The sequence below is a fragment of the Lissotriton helveticus genome, chromosome 2_2 (assembly GCF_964261635.1).
Source record: "Lissotriton helveticus chromosome 2_2, aLisHel1.1, whole genome shotgun sequence".
In the NCBI taxonomy this organism is placed as follows: domain Eukaryota; kingdom Metazoa; phylum Chordata; class Amphibia; order Caudata; family Salamandridae; genus Lissotriton; species Lissotriton helveticus.
The window spans coordinates 143,452,988-143,466,725 of record NC_136060.1 but is presented as its reverse complement, the minus strand read 5'-3'; the positions used below and the strand labels follow the sequence as shown (position 1 = coordinate 143,466,725).

The 13,738-nt window shown below is 44.4% G+C and overlaps 1 protein-coding gene across 3 annotated transcripts in view; it reads right to left on the bottom strand.

The window, feature by feature from the left end:
- Positions 1-13,738, bottom strand: part of CORIN (corin, serine peptidase) — a 1,859,037-nt gene that overhangs the window by 826,086 nt on the left and 1,019,213 nt on the right. The window lies entirely within an intron of this gene.

Genomic DNA, 13,738 nt, shown 5'->3' with positions numbered 1-13,738 from the left:
TCTATGTCTTGCATTGGCACTTTTTCTTTCAGCCAAGTCATCACTCTCTCGAATTTTGCCATCACGATCTCGGACGGCCCATTAGTCCTAGCATCTCTCTCTGGCTCCGTTGTGGGCCACTCAGCGCTAACCTTGCATGCTGTCCACAGATCTCCTGGTACTACAATGTCAAACAGCGTGTTCAGATCTATCCATAGGACTTTTGAGATCTTTACAAACCTCTCGACTTGCTTGTACCACTCCACGGGGCTCTCTCGTAACTTGGGGAAAGATGTGGTAAAAGCAGCTAAATCTCCCCTACTCCAAGGGACATGTACATAGCTCCCATTGGCAACTTCACGCAAAGGGTAAGCTTCTATTCCCTGCTGTCCTGGTGTTATACCAATCATGCTTCTTCTGCCGGTCCCTTTCTTGGACCACCTCTCTTCCCATTTATCTAGTGCCCTCCATGTCCTTATTCCAGTAATCAGTTCCCTTATGTGTGTTTTCACCCCAATCGTTCTCCTCTCATCTAGGTCCCGATCTGAGTAATGTAGCCTGTGGTTACCCTGTAATGCTTTGGTTCTTGACAAGTCCACCATATATTTGCCTGCTAGTTCGACTAACTTCTCATGGACTGCTCTCGCCTTTCGTGTGATGTCCTTTGCCATATACAGTATTTCATCCTGTTCATACATTTCCATTCTTTCTAAAGGCAGGGTACCATCTACCATGTCATCCAGATCTGACCTTAAGCTGGAGACATCAAGTCTCTTGGCTTTTATCTCAGCTCGCAATATGTCTTTTGAAGGGGGCTCACTGGTCTCCCTACCATCCCAACTTCGAGCTCTGCGTTTGGGCTCAGGAGAATTAATGGGTGGCCTCCCTTGCTCCCATCTCTCCAGGTCCCATGCTCGGCCATCCGATCTTGGAAGGTGATGGAACACGGGCCTGTTATCCCTACTCTCTCTCTGCCCACTCTCATCTTCTTCTCTCCTCTCACCGCACATCTCTCTGTTATTTTCCCTCTGGTCGCTACACTCCCTTTGCCTCGTATCGCTCAGTATCCGATACGATCCTTCCTGGTTCCCCATATTCCCTGGGCTGCGCTCATTTCTGTCATCACAGGGACTATGGTGCGACCTCTCACAACTCTCATTCAGTTCTCTGGTGCCGGGCACACAGTGTGGACATTTAAAGCTGTTTCTGTACTCTTGTGCTCTCCTCTCCCCTTCACTGAGTATTGGGCGCGCCACCCCTTCACTCCCGGGGCCCCCGTTTTCCAGGTCTGTTCTACCTCCACTCCGGGCCCAATGGGTAACTCCCCTACTCCCTCTACAGTCCCACTCCGGGCTACTCTCCCCAGCCCCGCAGTGAGTCCGTGCTCTGCTGTCCTGACTTTCCCTTTCTGCTTCTGCAGCATTGATGCACTTTTGAGCCTTCACTGCCTCGTCCCACTGCTTCATGTACTCATTTAGCTCTTGGAAGGATTTTCGTCCAGATCCCCTCAGATCCATTGGCCATCTGGGGCCCCCAGGATCTCCTCCTGGGTCCCCTACTGTGTGCATCGGGGTGCTCCACTCTCTGGGTATCGGCATCTGACTTGGGGAATTAGTGGTATCGTTCCTCCTTGCTTGCTCTGCTCTTTCTCTGTCTTTCCGTTTCCGTTCTTCCCCTTTTGCTCTCTCTTGGTCATATATCGATATTATAGGACCTATGGTAACAGGTACCTGTAGTGCATCTGGTAATGGGTAGGATGTGGCGCTTTCCGTTTCCGGCGCTCTTTGTACCACAAACCTACCGACTACCTGTTGCACCTGACTAGGCTGGAGCAACTCTTTCTTTGGCTCAGGATCCCACTCTGAACTGGGAAGCGGTCTATGCTCTCCTGCATTGCCCCCCTTTGCTCCTTCAGTATTCTCGACCTCTCCCCCTGCTCTATTATACGGGGGTGGCCTGTCTGTCAGTAATCTGTTTATCAGGCTGTCCTCTGTTTCGCTCTCATCATCTTCTTCTAGGGGACTTTTATTTACTGGCGCCTCTAATACTGGGTACAGTTTATTTATTTCCAAATTATGCACTCTCCATCTTTTAGCATCCGCATCCCACCTGGCATCCTGTACTGCCCTTACCGAGCGTTTCACCCTTTCTTGTCGTCTGTTCATATTCCTTTCATGCGCTGCCCTAAGCCATGCATCAAGGGCTTCGAACTGGGTTGGTCTAGGCAAGGGTCTCTTTGAGGTCATGACTGATTTCAATCGATGTAACACCTCTAATCTGAACGTCCCGTACTTCGGGAACGTCAGTTCCTCATTTCCTTCAGTAATCTTACTCCACTCTGATATCCAAAGGATCGTATGCAACCCAACGTTTACTGCCATGTAACGAGCTGGCGTACCCTCCGGCGGGGCTTCTTCCCCTTCATACGATCCCCGCTTCTCTTTCTTAAACAGCGCTTTCAACCATTTAAAACACTTCATAATTATGCGCACAAAATCCAGCCTCGCTACTCTGTTTACTTCCTGATGACACTCCACCAATCCTGTCGCGGCTTTGCTAGCTTGGCCTATCACAGCGCGGTTTTTCTCCTGTCGGCCAATCACGTCGCGACCCTGTGTGACGTGTTCGCTAGCTGGCCTATCACAGCGCGGTCTTTCTCCGGTCAGCCAATCACTGCGCGACACCACCTGACGTCTCTTTTCTCCGCTTCGCAGCAGCACCCCTCCTTTCTCAACTCGTCTCCCGGTTATGCATGCGTCCCATTCATACACTGAAAAATGACTACCTCCGACCAAGCGGTCACTTCTCTCGACTGTACGTCCACAGTCTATCTGTAATTGTCAACACAACTGACGAGATGTCTATCGTCTCTCTGATAGGTTGCTTACACACACAGTAACTTCCGACCAGCGTCCGTTACTCACGCACTCACTCTTACGTTCCCCCTATCTCGGTCTCTCGGGTGATCAATGGTACCTCATGACCCCCTTCACTCTAGTTGACAATTACTCTGGGTGTCCGATACACCCGAACCACTTAAGCTCTCCTTGAACTTAAGATTTCCACCGGTTGCGCGCGCTCACAACCTGTTCCACAGTCACTCTACAGACATTCAACTCCGCCAAACATTACAACATAGATACAATACAAAACACCGCAATCTAACACGCATAACCCTTTATACTCACTCTCGACCGATACTGCTGCTTTTTCTGTCTCACGTCATCCGGATCTTCTTCGGCGGGCTGTTCTTCCGATCATCGTTTTCTAGGGGCCTTGGGGTAAGCTAACCTGGCCTAGGTCACCGTCCTCAAGAAGGCAACCATCCTCTATAGCTACCAACTGAAAGGGCGAGATTTTGATCGATACCTTATATCTATTGATCCAAACCTCGATCTGGTCGACTGAACCTTTGTTGCCTGTCTTGGAAGAAAACAGTACACCTATCTGCAAGCTAGTTCACCCAATAAAGGACTCTACTCTTAAAGATCACGGACAACTTCTAGGTTTCAAAAGTTTATTGTAAAGATATAATGAGCTGCAAATACAAACATCTCAGAATGAGATTCACGAGATACACAGGTCCAATTACATACATGTGCTCTCGAAAAGCCCTCAGACGAGCAACAGAAATCACTAACACAAGTTCTAAAAATAGTAAAGCTATAAGCATCGACGCATATCGCTCCTTCATTTAGATTGGAGGAAAACAAACACAGGTTAGGCGTCCCTACCCTGTTCTAGATGGTATCCCTACTTAACCAAATCCCAACCTAACAAAGGTGTCAGCAATGAATGACCCCCAAGGGAAGTCACCCACTCTAAGTCTCTTGGTGAAAACCTAAAGTTCTCCAGTCATGACCCCTCACTGCCTACCCATCCGCTCTCTAAAGGGTCCTCAGGTCTCTGCTCTAACTCCACCCAGGGGTGCTGTCCCTAATACAAAACAGTCAACAACATTTGAGACGCCCCTTGCGAAACGCCTCTCACGTGGTGCAACTTCAGGCTTTTTCCATGATGCTTTGTCTTGGGCCTCATGCGTTAGAGTTGACCTTGCTTCTCAGACTCTTCTCCGGCCCGCTGATACCCCTTAAACATTCCAGAACCCTCCTCCATGTCTGGGCCGTCTACTGAACAGACCTCTATTCATTCATTTATAATTGGATCCCCCCTTTCCTGTTGCAGACAGATATCTGCCGCCAAGAACCCAACTCTCATAGACTTCTAAAAAGGCTTGCAACATTTCTCAGCCCAGACATGTACGTGTAAATCAATGCTAAAACATTTCAGGCCTACAATATTTCACATTATGATTATAGCATTCAACTTCTTCATTTAATTAAAGCATGTTAAAACTCTTATTCTATTATTTAGAAAACATTACTATAAATCATGGCCCATTAATGCAATGACCAAAAACGTTAAACAATCTGTGTCGTGAAAAGAAACACCTTCCCTTTTAGCTCCACCTCTGGCCCTGTGGCCTACCACGTTCTGCGTTTTACCACAGACCACCTTATGTTTTAGCAGCTTCACGACATGGATTCAAAATAATCACATCTAATAAAATCATATAATGTCACACATTTCTGTATTAGTTCCACTTCTACTTAAATCTCTATATTAGCTATACATTTAGAATATAATTTCAGATACTATTAGCACTCATGGCATTTCTCATCATGACTTGTGCTTACTATAGGTAAGTGTGATGTACTCATATATTTAAATCAGTTTGCGCTCTCTCACTCTCATGCAGGAGGCAGGATTCCTTGAACAGAGATGGGAGGAGGCACTTCGTCTCCAGCTATGGTTTGACAGGGCTGGTGGCAAATGGTTCTGAACTGTAGTAGTGGTCGTGGGGCACAAGGGCCCTCAGTTCTTCTTTGTAGCCACTATGAGAGAAAAGCAATTGTGAAGAAGCAATCATCACTGCTCAGAGCATGGAACAGAGAGGCAGCAGTCACAGGACTCTCATTATCCTTTAGCTCCAACTTGGAAAGTCAAAGCTGTACGACCAGTCACAAAGGCCTACAGGCCATCACTTCTTGCTTTGCTTGGCTATGATCTTTACTGAGGCTTGGCAGCTCTTCTGGCCTCTGATCTCAGTATGCGATCTCATCAAAATTCATCATAGCAATGCACAGGAATACTTGACTTTAATCCTGACTTGTAACAGGTAGGATATCCACTAGTTAGGTTTTATACCTCTTTCTCCTATCGAGAAGCTTGGTCCTCAATCATGTGATACAGAGACGTTATCTATTGTAATCATTTTAAAGGTAATTTCTCTGCTCTTCCTCCATCATTTGAATGTGTTGGGTTCTTATTTGGTATCCAACTAACTAAGAATTACGCTCTGAATGGCCTGCTTATATACCGCCTCCCAGGCCTTAAAGTGACCTTCACCCAACTAACAGAAACAAAAGTAAACCATTCAGAGTTCACGATTCTTGGTGATTTTAATTTTCACCTAGATAACTATCTGACTAAAGATACTGTACAATTTCTAGACATGATGGCAAGTTTAGGAATATCCCATCGGGTTAAAGTCCCGAGACATACAGCAGTACATTTACTTGTGGGCATCTTATCAGATAACCTCTTTCTTCAAAATTTAACATCTCTCCTGCTCACCCGGTCAGACCACCTAGCGGTCATGTTTGACGTAAGAATGGCGAACAGCGTTCTGAACACTAAAAAAAAAAAGTGTAAGTCACTCCAGGCATTAATTAGATGCCAGACTGCTTAGTTCAGAATTAATGCGCACTCTGCCTTCCTCCTCCAACGATCTTGACATTGCCACCACAAACTGCCATCAGTGGCTAGAATCTAATCTAAACCAATTAGTCCCCATGAAAGGTCTCAAATGCTGTAGAGACTCTCGGAAACCCTGAGACTGTAGAAAAAACGTTGTAGACAGGAACGTAAATGGAGATCAAACTAAGATAGTACAGAAAAGGAAAAGTATCAAACTGTCATCTCGGCCTCCAAACAACTGATCCACCAAGAAAAAGTTCACTATTTTACCCATAAAATTGAGGTATGAAAAAATTCCTCGAAAGGACTGTTTTCTACTATACTATAAAAAGATGTGTCAAGTGTCCAGAAAACAAAAACAACATGGCCTACCAAGCTTTTTTTAATACAATAGCCTCCTTTTTTCAAACTAAGGTTATCTGCCATAATAGGAAATCCCCTCACCAGTCAGCTGAAGACCACCCCACAGAGGGTTTATATCCTACAGTTGGATTTTGGTTTTTGGGAAAAAAGTAAAAAGATTTAGCTGGTACCTAGGCACACGGGAGGTGAAGCAAGTCAACCAATATAAATATTTGAGCTTGACTTGAAGGAGGAACTTGTACTGGGGGCACGCATTGGGACGGCACTAAGCAAAAGGCTCTATTACAGGCAGGTTGTCTGTCAAGATTTTACAGTAAATTTGGGGGGCTATCCCATATTCCACTCCTAAAGGCTTCGGAAGGGAGGATACCTCTGCTGGGTCTGTATGGAGGAGAGGTCTGTTCCCTTGATCCTGCCTATGAATGGGAAGGATTAGAAGCGGCAATTCTCATAAGGGCAGTTCTCAGGCTTTTATCACTTCCTCCAGGTACCATGGTTCAGGCCATAAGGAGAGAGTTCAATCTAGTCTGTTGGAATCTACTGGCCTTCACTCGGGCCCTAAGATATTTCAATACCCTCTTGAAGGGTGATGAGGTGTGTAAAGTCCCCAAATTGGGCAGGGATGAGATTCAAGGTATTAAAAGAAGATGGGCACAGGAAGTAAGAATTGGATTGACTGTTATTAATAACCTCTATTCAGACAGTGATACAGTCACATCCTGGTCCCCCTTCGCAGGCAAGCAGGCATTAAAAGAGTCTGCAGTTTTGGCGACTGAAACTAATGGCCTTGATTATTTTAGCGACAAACCATCTATTAGTTTCTCAATCTCTACTCTAAGCCAGGACACTGTTTTTCCATACCTGTAACAGTTACCAGACCCTGGTCTGCGAAATAAAGTATTAAGTTAGGGTGGGATGTAACCCAATCCACTAATCCCGCCTATGTTGGGCCAGGGTTCAGGATAACAGCGGTCTCAGCCCCTGCCCCCTAAATGTAAAATTCTATCTACTGCATATATTTATGGACCATGTTTGTTATCTCTCAAACCGTATTACATTTTTAAAACCTTTGTTTTTTTAATTTTGATACTGTCTATAGGAGAAAAGATGTGGAGTTATCAGAAATGCGCGATTTACATGTGGTAGTAGGAATTGCTCGGTTTTTACGGGCTGTTAAACAGGGTTTTAATGACAAACTGTAGTGGGAGGTGGGCGTTTGGCAGTCAAGATAGGGTTCAATTATTGACTTTAATTGTTAAATGGGGGTTCAGAGTGTTTTATGGACAATTGTCTAATTAAACTTATTTTCTACCTACCCACTCTTTCTGCTTAAGAGCAAAACATAGCAGCAAACTAACTCTGATTACTGCACAGTAAGATAATAGACCACCACTCGACAAAGGGGAAATGCAGCCCTGACACAGTTTGATCTCTCGGCGGCTTTCAACGCGGTCAGTCATGACCTGCTGATGGATCACCTTTTCTCCAATGGAATCAGGGGAGAAGCACTTGCTTTGATCAGATCCTTCTTGTCTGGGTGTGAGCAATTTGATGCTCTGGATGATTCTATATCTCCACAGTTTTTTTACTACCCTGTTGGGTGCAGTAGGGTTCATCTTTAAGTCCAACCCTTTTAATCTTTACATCACCATGCTGGCACATCTCATTAAATTTTTGACTTCTCAGTGGTTTTCTATGCCAACGACACCCAAATCGTGGTGTCAGTGGTGGGGAACCCTGAAGACACTGCCACAAGATTTCATAAATGCATGCAACAGATCAGTAGGTGGATGAACAAAAACTGTTTAAAGCTCAATTTGGGTAAAACCGAACTCTTGCTGTTTGGAAACAACACTTTATTCTGGTCGCCTTCGTGGTAGCCACAGAAGCTGGGTAGTGTACCCACTCCAGTTTCCAAAGCAAAGACTTTAGGGTTTATGTTTGACAGTATCCTGTCATTGCGATACAAAAGAGGATGATGGACGGAGCGTTTGAGCAAATCAAACACTCACCCCCAGTCAACTGATCTGGGTTTAATCCATCACCATTCTTTAGCCCACTCAGCCACCCCATTTCAGACATGGCTATATGCAAATCAGTCTGACCCTGTGCCTCATGGGAACAGTCCAGCCCAAACTGCCAAGCCATGTCTTCCATGGACCGGAAACAAGCATCCTGGGACCGGTTTCGGATTCATAATCCTCATCAGCCAGGCTATCTTGGATCCAGTGGCCAAGTGAGCAAGGGACTCACGTCTGAGCATACCCTGCCACACTTAGGGCGAACAAAGCGATACAAAAGGGGATGATGGACGGAGCATTTGAGCAAACCAAACACTCACCCCCAGTCAACTGATCTGGGTTTAATCCATCACCATTCTTTGGCCCACTCAGCCACCCCATTTCAGACATGGTTATATGCAAATCAGTTTGTCCCTGTGCCTCATGGGAACAGTCCAGCCCGAACTGCCAAGCCATGTCTTCCATGAACCGGAAACAAGCATCCTGGGACCAGTTTCGGATTCATAATCCTCAACAGTATCCTGTCATTCTCAATAGCCAGATCAATTCCATCCCATCCTCATATTTTTACACTCTAAAACCTTTGAGGAAAGTCTTTCCATATATTCCAAAGGAGAAGCAGAATGCTGTGGTTTCTGCCCTCCTATTGTATAAACTCGATTACTGCAATGGCCTATTCATCAGTTTACAGAAGAACCTTTTAAAAACAAATTGCAGGCAGTGCAGTACACGGCAGCATGACTATTGTTAGGCATCCCTAAATATCCATCGGTCTCCCATGCTGTGACAAAATTACACTTGCTTCTAGTGAAGAAACGCATTGACTTTAAAGCTATTTGTGTAGACTTTAAAGCATTGCACAACTCTGGCCCTGACTACCTGAAGCAAAGTTTCCATATGCACACACTCCATAGAGCTCTTCCTTCATCTACTGCCTGCAACGTAATTGTCCCCAAAGTCAGAAGAAAAAAATGGGGTGGTAGACGTTTTGTTACATGCGCTTCCAAACTCTGGAACGTTCCTGAACTGGAAAAAATGACAGGATTGCTTACCTTTACAAAAGGTCTAAAAACATGGCTTTTTAGTCTATAGATCCCTCATTACGCTATTCATTTGATTCATCATGGTTTCTCTTTCTTCAGTTGGTTAGTGCCTCCAGGCATGAGTGTGCTTTATATATTCCCATTTATTTTTCATTCTCTACCTCTTTGGGAGAAAAAGCCAAGGATTATGTATTGGGTCCCAACCTTCCTCTATAATGGTGTGTAGAGTTTATTCAAGTGAAACGTGAATACCGGATATATGAAAGTGGTCACTCACACTCAAAGTTAGCTCTCAATAACAGGCAGGAGTCAATCCGTTCAAAGGGTGCTTCGTTCATGCAGGCTACAGCACCAAGACAACCAGCTACAGGGAAACTGTTACTCTAAGTCCACACAGTCCCTTGCCAAATAGGTGCTGCTGCATCAGGGCTCTTTCCTCTGCAGCAGAACACGTCACAGGATGCAGACATGGGCAAGGAGCCCATCTCTTTGTTGCTGATGTACAGTCTTGGACAAGCCCTTGGCCACAACCCTTGTTTGTCACTAATCTCAGGTAACTGGCCGACCTGCCTTAACTGGCTTGGTCTAGGCAAGGTAAACACAAAGAATCCTTCCATCTACATTTAGTTGATGTGAATTATGAAACGCACACATACATCCACCTTTACAATGGTTTGTACAGAAAGGAGGAAAAGGCGAGGACAGCACAGGTGGATGGCGAGGAAGAGAGGCAACATAACTGGCTATTACCTTAGAGGCTGTATACATACAGTGGGGATAATCAATGTCCAAAGGTACCCCCTAAAGATTGCTTTCAGGTCTGGGAGAAGGGTGAGTAAACAAGAGAAAATCACAAAAACCTCCTACAAGACCTAAATTACTTTTATATAGGCTGACAACAGCTCTATGGGGCTATCCACAATACACACTACAATTTCTCTCACTTTTTTCTTTTTTAATTAAATTATTCCATAGTTCTTTCATTTATGTTCACATACAAAAAAGATAACAGATAAACAAGTTTTGTTGATAAATCTTTTACATTATTTTTCATTTGCAACAATTTCATCAGTTGAGACAAATCACCATATATATTATTTTCTTATCACAAATAATGTTATCATTTCATTATAAACACATATTCCCTGACTTGTGACCCCACTTCCATACTAACCTAACATACCATCATGCACTCTCATTCTCGCACCAGGCATATTCACTACCCAACTAGCTCACATAAACCAAAAAAGTCACGGTAAGTACAGATCGAAAACAGTCTCCATGGTTGTGTTGTCAGTTGGGTATCAGACATCCAGGTCAACGTACGTTTCGGTGGCACATTATCACTTTTAAGCCACCTTCATCAGGACTACCAATTTTAAACATAAAGAATAGTGGAAAGGAAATAAGCTCTACCACCAGTTTTAACTTCTTCCAAGTCCGAGGGAACAGTGTCATTATTGCATATGAGTACAGCAATTTCAAGGCTAGAGGTGCTGGCTCCTGCTAGGGCCACTCTGACAATTTACTTTTCATTGAGATCCTCAATAAATAATTATCAATACCATACTGGGGAGGCATAACAGAGAATCCCATATGAGATGCACTCAAATTGGTCTTTCCATCATTTTGACAAGCTATACAGACGTTTTAACTTCTTCCAAGTCCGAGAGAACAGTCTCACTATTGCACATGACTACAACAATTTCAAGGTTCGAGGTGCTGGCTCCTGCTAGGGCCACTCTGACAATTTACTTTTCATTGAGATCCTCAATTAATAGTTAGTAATACCATACTGGGGAGGCAGAACAGAGGATCTCACATGAGTTGCACTGAATTTGGCCTTTCCATCATTTTTAACTACAGCAGGAGAGTTGAGGTTCCCGCATATAGTGGGGACACCAAGATATGTAGCACACCTCCTGCATACTCAAGAACTCTCATGCACACCACATGCAATTGAGGAGAATCAGGAGTCCACTTATAACCCATTGCATGTAATGAGCCAGTAGGCGGCCTGCCAACTGACTATGGACAGGTTGCTATCATCCCCTAGTACTGTCATTGCCTCGTCATCCTCTTGCTAGACACAAATGTTAAACATAGTACCAACTTTGCTGGACCACTATGACTCAGCAGAATCTAGCACTCTGGTGAGCACCTGGCAACTATGAACAGCACCTGTCATGGAACTTGCAGCATTATTTCTTTACACAAGAAGAGATTCTTGAAGAACCACAATGAAAAATTGAGTTTGGGACACCAGTGCCAAGGATCTTCAACCGTACAGATGGAAGTTATTTTCTCTGCCATCCACGTAAAGTACACATTTTAAGGACAGTGACAATCATACAATGACATTGACGTGACATGAACTTATGTTGTATGGTTTTCTATAACACGTGTATACACGTTACTGAGACGAACTAGACTCTTTCTATTCACAGCAGATGGATTTAATAACAAAAACATGGAAAGTGAAAACCTGATCTCATCCAGAGGACCCAAAGTAAAAACAGGAACGGGTCAGATACATTTATAGAGTTAACAAATCACACGGCATAGCAACTTTACATCAATAACACATTTAGAACGAAGCAATCAGGAACCTATTACCAAATGGACAGAGTCCATGTGCCTCTTTAATAAAAAGATGCGATGAATGACTCGGCGAGTAAGCACATGTGCCTCAGATAGCACAACATCGATACGCAGTGCAGCAGTTCACCCGCAGCTCAGTGTTTGCAAGAAATTGCCTCTTGAGAGGGGACAAGGATCCCTGCACAGAAAAGTGCACTCTAGCACTTCACTCAACTATGTAGTGCAGTTGGGGATCCTAAGATGCCCTATGCACACTCACAAATATTGCCTTAGGAGTGACACCAACTTGACACCATATCCTGAGTGGTAAACAGTTGGCGTAAACTTTAAAAATATCTTAGAGCACCTGCTTCAGTAATAAGGTGTAGAAGCACACACAGGTTTCCCTAATTTGCATGGGGCCATGCTATGGCATTAGGTTTGGAAGTTAGGATTTGCCTCCGGAACATGGATTATAAGGGGTTTTCTAGCGGTAACCTGTACTGTGAACTTTTAGCGGTGAAGGGGAACTTTCTTTGCTCGGGGCTTCAGTCAGAAGAAGCATAAGGAAGGATGAAGTGGACAAAGAGCTGTGGAGCTTAGCTCTCCTTTATCTCTGAGTTTCAGAGTGAAAACTCACTTGGGTGGTGGAACATAGTTGGTAGCAAAGGGTAGAAAATTGAGAACGCACTGAGACTGGTGAGGAGGTCACAGGAGGATGACCCAGGTCTAATAGGAAGCACCGATCAGGATATCCACAAGTGCAAAGATTACAGCAGAGGGCCTCAAAGTTTACTGATGATATAGATAGGTATCAAAGGTTGAACTTAAATTGGCAATGGAAGGTTAGGAAAAAGGAGGAGCTAGGCATGGGCTGGCAGCTAACAGGGATCTTGTAAGGGATCTTGTAAGAGAGTTGGGTTTAGAGGTAGAATGAGGTCAGCTTAGACTGTCTGATACAAGTTGTTTGCATGTATTTCTGCTCATGAGGCCGCCACAAAAGGACACAACTCAGGTAGATATAGAAAAATAGTATCTTTATCTAGGAGTTTAACTCAAAACTCTCAAAGCCAGGATTGGGCACAGAGGATGGAGCACAAGTAGGAAAGATAGGGCATAGACCTTAGAAAACGACATGTGACTAGACAACTGAGGTGATAACCACACGGGTTTAGCATCCTGGCAAGGGTGGGCAGAGTGAGAGCAGAAAATGGCACTGGAGGGCACAAAAAAGTAGTTTGCACCTGTAAAAAATGTGCATTTGTTTTTCAGACATTAAAATATCTGAAAGTTGCGCAGAGGTTTAGGCTGGAGCACGAAAGGCGAGGGATTTGAGTCTTTCCTTGGTAGTCAGAGTTTGAATAGATGGGAAATCAGCTTTTGGCGACAAAGAGGTGGAGCCAAGAGGCACGCTGCAAGGAGGGTTACGGGAGGCATAGGAAAGTAACAGGTGCTTGGGGTGCAAGTAGATATCCCATTGGTCTGCCTTCTATCCAGTAGGCAGCTTTAGAGCCGGCTGTCTTTGTTATAGCGTATTGTCACTTTAATTAAGGGAAGATCTTTACCTCCCTCCTCCGATGTAGGTGCAAGCATCACCCGCATGAGTATTTCTTCAATGACAGGCAGCTAGAATTGGATACTAAGCACACCTGTTACATAACACAGAGTTTCTATATACTTTGAGTTTTCAGACCTTTGTCAGGGACACGGTAACATAGACCCAGTTAAGGAGTCTGTATATATGAGTTTAGATGTGGCTTCAGACATGAACATGCCTGGTTCAAGAAACAATGCCACTGATAATGGAAGCTCTGAACCTTATAGTGATAAAAGTAGCTAGGCTGTCTTTGGCTTGTCTTTTAGTTCCTCTTGATAGTTGGATTAAGGAGTGCTTGATAGACGTCCAGGAAAATGTTTAAGGCGGCTCAGATTCCCTACAACATTATCATTTGGAAGTCCTTGAAAAGAACGTGCTCGTCATTCAAAGGGCAG